This window comes from Salvelinus namaycush, chromosome 16 (assembly GCF_016432855.1).
Source record: "Salvelinus namaycush isolate Seneca chromosome 16, SaNama_1.0, whole genome shotgun sequence".
Classification (NCBI taxonomy): Eukaryota; Metazoa; Chordata; class Actinopteri; order Salmoniformes; family Salmonidae; genus Salvelinus; species Salvelinus namaycush.
Window position 1 is genome coordinate 45,836,305 of NC_052322.1, and position 5,115 is coordinate 45,841,419.

Consider the following 5,115-nt stretch of genomic DNA (forward strand, 5'->3'; position numbering starts at 1 on the left):
TAACAGATATGAACAGCAGCAGATACACTCATGGTTTGTATGTCTTAATCTATCCACCCATGCATACCCTCTGTGAAACATATTAATTTTCAATTCATTCAAGTCAATGTTGGAGCTTCGAAACTTGGCTGCTCTACTGAAACACCAGAACATACCTTATTCTACCAGCACGCCTCCTTCTGGCCAAGTGTTGCAATTACAAGCTAATGGGGAAACACCAGAACATATTCACTTTAGTATGACTCTACTGCCACCTTCTGACCAAGTTTTGTAATTACAAGCTATTGGGAGACGTTTTCCATCAGCGCTGGAAAATACGGTATTTGACTGACTAACTTTGTACAGGAGCCATAAATAGCAATTCAATGTCAATATTAACACTTTAAAAAATGTTTTAACATACAGTACCAGTCAAAAGTTTGGACACACCTACTCATTTAAGGGTTTTTCTTTATTTTTACTATTTTCTACATTGTAGAATAATAGTGCATACATCAAAACTATTAAATAACATATATGGAATCATGTAGTAACCAAAAAAAGATTTAAACAAATCAAAATGTATTTTAGATTCTTCAAAGTTGCATTGATCACAGCTTTGCACTCTCTTGGCAGGTTTTTATGTGCTTAGGGTCGTTGTCCTTTTGGAAGGTGAACCTTCACCCCATTGTGAGGTCCTGAGTGCTCTGGAGCAGGTTTTCATCAAGGATCTCTCTGTACTTTACTCCGTTCATCTTTCCCTCGCTCATGACTAGTCTCTCAGTCCATGCCGCTGAAAAACTGTTATACTTGTGGGTAAATCATTTACAGATTATTTGATAGTTCACTCAAGAGCTTAGACATACCAGATCATCAAGGACAACAACCACCTGAGCCACTGCCTGTTCACCCCGCTACCATCCAGAAGGCGAGGTCGGTACAGGTGCATCAAAGCTGGGACTGAGAGACTGAATAACAGCTTCGATCTCAAGGCCATCAGACTGTTAAACAGGCATCACTAACACAGAGAGGCTGCTACCTCTGCTAACAGACTTAAAATCATTGGCCACTTGAATAATGCATGATATGTAAACATTATTAAAGTGGCATTATTAAAGTGGCTAGTGATCCATTTATTCATCTCACATGTATATACTGTATTTCATACCATCTATTGCATCTTGCCTATGCCGCTCGGCCATCCATATGTATATATTGTTATTCCATCCCTTACTTATTAGGTAGTTGTGTATTAGGTAGTTGTTGTGGAATTGTTAGATTACTTGATAGATATTACTGCACTGTCGGAACTAGAAGCACAAGCATTTCGCTACACTCGCAATAACATCTGCTAACCATGTGTATGTGACCACTAACATCTGATTTGATTTATTGGCAGTATTTGGTACTAATCACTACATCCTTGACAAGATTCAACACTTTGTTAAACATGTTCAGTCAATGAATGGTGTGTATGAAGACCAAAACATTCAACGTTGTGAGAGGATACCTCCTCCACTCCTTCACCAAACCAAAAGGTATTACGGTAACCATTTCACACCAGAGCGTTCAGCACACTTGGACTATCGCAGAGAAATGCGAAGTAATGTTGATATAATCTGGTAAAGTGTCATAGGTTAGGAATGATGATTGAATAATGTCCTGGAAGTAAATTTGACCAGGGCAACAGGGTTCAAACGGTGGGTCAAGACACATCATGAAAACCAACCTCTTCTGTTCCTGTGACAGAGCACTAACGCAACACATCCACAAAGTGAAAAAATAACTATTGTTCAACTATTGAAAATAAGGTTGGATGATAATACATAAAGGGTTAATCCTATAAGCGTTTGAAAGTGCATTTATAAACGGTTAATACCTGGAGGTAAACATTAGCTCACAATTTTGGCAAACACTGACCAGTTATTGCACTATTTTGACCAATGCGATATAAATGTTATTAATGGTTTATACGGCATTTACAAATGATTAAAAAATCGTTAATAATGTAATTATAACCCCTTTATGAGCTCTTTACAAATGGAACCTTATTGTAAGTGTTGGAGCGGTCTCCTGATGTGGTTTAAGCATTGTTGTATGGACTTAGAACAACCACTTTAGTTATGTTTTTACTTTGGTTTTTTAAAGTGTGATTTTGTGGCACGAAAACCTGGGGGAAAAAATGAAATAAAACGGAAACCTCGAAAGTCCACCAAAAATATAGAAAAGGGAATTTGGGGAAAATATACAACAGAGGCATCTTGTCCAAGGGGAGTACTTGAAAATCAAGCTGCCAAAGGCTACATAAATAGGAGCAAGGCTCCTGCCCTTTTGGGTGTTGTAGCTCAGACAAGTATTTTATTCTATGAGGCACTGTGGCTCAGTTGGTTAAAGTGCCTGTCTAGTAAACAGGAACTCCTGAGTTCAAATCTCTGCAGAGCCAAATTCAGCACTTCATTTTTTTGTGTACACCATCCAGGGCATATGACAAACAAACATTGATTTAAGTAAGTAATAGTAAGGACCACCAATATTATCTAAGTTTTATAAATAACATTGCAACTGTGTTCATTTTCTGTTCACATCCAAGGCTCTGTGAAGCCGACAACTGCTTGTTGATTGAAACATTGTGTGAAAATGTATGCACTCACTACTGTAAATCGCTCTGGATAAGAGCATATGCTAAATGACTAAAATGTAAATGTTGTGTAAATGATTTCCCATTGGGCCAGGTGTGATGATCTGGGGGCCTCAATCGACCAAAACAGTTTGAATACAATGAGAAGCCCATCGACCGCTGATGATCCATCAGCAAGCCTGACGACACAATACATTTTTCAGCTGCTCTGTACTTCTCTACATACTTTAGTCTGACACTGCCATCATTGAAGTCGTTTGTGGTGACGAGAGGCGTTGTACAAAACATTTACATTTAAGTCATTTAGCAGACACTCTTATCCAGAGCGACTTACAAGTTGGAAATTTCATACATATTCATCCTAGTCCACCCGTCGGAATTGAACCCTGGTCCCCCCGTGGGAATTGAACCCACAACCCTGGCGTTGCAAGCGCCATGCTCTACCAACTGAGCCACACGGGACCACACTGAGCCACACGGGACCACAAAACAACATTTTCAGCGATTGGAAACCGATTTTAACCCCCCAAAAATATTTAAAAAATATTTAAAAAATTAAAAAATATTTCCGATTGTTATGAAAACTTGAAATCGGCCCTAATTAATCGCCCATTCCGATTAATCGGTCGACCTCTAGTTCAAACCGCAGCTTTACCCACACGTGTTCACCAACCCATCTATATCTGGACCAATCAGACAGCCCCAAATGTTTTCACAAGGGTTGGGGAGGTACTAAGATCCAGACCCATTGCGAGAAGAAACTATTGTCCGTGGGTGTGGCGTAGCGTTTGGCCAGAGCAAGGAGTCTGGGTTGCCAGGCAACCATCAGCAGGCAATGAAGTATGCTACTTGAGAGCCTGTAAGAACATCTTTGAGAGAGTTGTGCCTACAGGAGCAGAAATGTAATAAAGTGCATTCGGAAAGTATTCAGACCCCTAGACTTTTTCCATATTTTGTTTCGCTTCAGCCTTATTCTAAAATGGATTCAATTGTTGTTGTTTTTTTAAATGTTTGCAAATGTATTAAAAATAAACTGAAATATCACATTTACATAAGTATTTAGGCCCTTTACTCAGTACTTTGTTGAAGCACCTTTGGCAGTGATTACAGACTCGAGTCTTCTTGGGTATGACGCTACAAGCTTGGCACACCTGTATTTAGGGAGTTTCTCCCATTCTTCTCTGCAGATCCTCTTAATATCTGTCAGGTTGGATGGGGAGCGTCACTGCACAGCTATTTTCAGGTCTCTCCAGAGATGTTTGATCGGGTTCAAGTCCGGGCTCTGGCTGGTCCACTCAAGGACATTCAGAAACTTGTTCCGAAGCCACTCCTGCGTTGTCTTGGCTGTGTGCTTAGGTTTATTGTCCTGTTGGAAGGTGAACCTTCACCCCAGTCTGAGGTCCTGAGTGCTCTGGAGCAGGTTTTCATTAAGGAGCTTTCTGTACCTTGCTCCTTTCAATCTTTCCCTCGATCCTGACTGGTCTCCAAGTCCCTGCCCCTAAACAATATCCCCACAGCATGATGCTGCAACCACCAATCTTCACCGTAGGGATGTTGCCAGATTTCCTCCAGACATGACACTTGGCATTCAGGCCAAAGAGTTCAATCTTGGTTTCATCAGATCAGAACATCTTGTTTCTCGTGGTCTGAAAGTCCTTTAGGTGCCTTTTGGCAAACTCCAAGCAGACTGTCACGTGCCTTTCACTGAGGAGTGACTTCCGTCTGGCCACTCTCCCATAAAGGCCTGATTGGTGGAGTGCTGCAGAGATGGTTGTCCTTCTGGAAGGTTCTCCCAGCTCGTTCAGTGTGACAGGGTCTAGGTCTTCCAATTAAGCACCGCCACGTGCGGTCGTAGACTCTGACAATGTAAGAAATGTTTTGCCTTTATTGTGTAGTGTGGCGCCCGGTGACTGACCAATAGGAACTCGGCCAGCACTGAGTACACACACAAATTATGATTATTGTGAATAGTCAGAATAATATAATAGTTCGATTTAAACGTTTACATGCTTTGCAAGAACGATTTCCCTAATAATCCTGTTTACATTTTGATAAATGCAGAACATCGCCAATCAAAATAAACTTTCTACCACAGCGACCATGTTATTTTTGGGAAGCCTATATGATTCTTAGTTTCTTACATATAAACGTTTGTATGTGAAAAATATGGTACAAACACACCAAGACATTTGTGAAGAGGGCACGACAATGTCTATTTCCCCTCAGGAGGCTGAAAAGATTTGGCATTGGACCTCAGATCCTCAAAAATATCTAAAGCTGCACCATTGAGAGCATTTTGACTGGCTGCATCACCGCTTGGTACGGCAACTGCTCGGCATCCGACTGCAAGTCGCTACAGAGGATAGTGCGTATGGCCCAGTACATCACTGAGGCCGAGCTTCCTGACATCCAGGACCTCTATACCTGGCGGTGTCAGAGGAAGGCCCAAAGAATTGTCAAAGACTCCAGCCACCTAAGTCATAGACTGTAGACCGGGA

The 5,115-nt window shown here is 41.2% G+C and overlaps 1 non-coding gene across 1 annotated transcript; it reads left to right on the forward strand.

Moving 5' to 3' along the window:
* Positions 1-2,348: 2,348 nt before the first annotated feature.
* Positions 2,349-2,422, forward strand: trnat-agu. Its single transcript has one exon. It is a non-coding gene; the product is annotated as a tRNA-Thr (tRNA).
* The last annotated feature ends 2,693 nt before the right edge of the window (positions 2,423-5,115 follow it).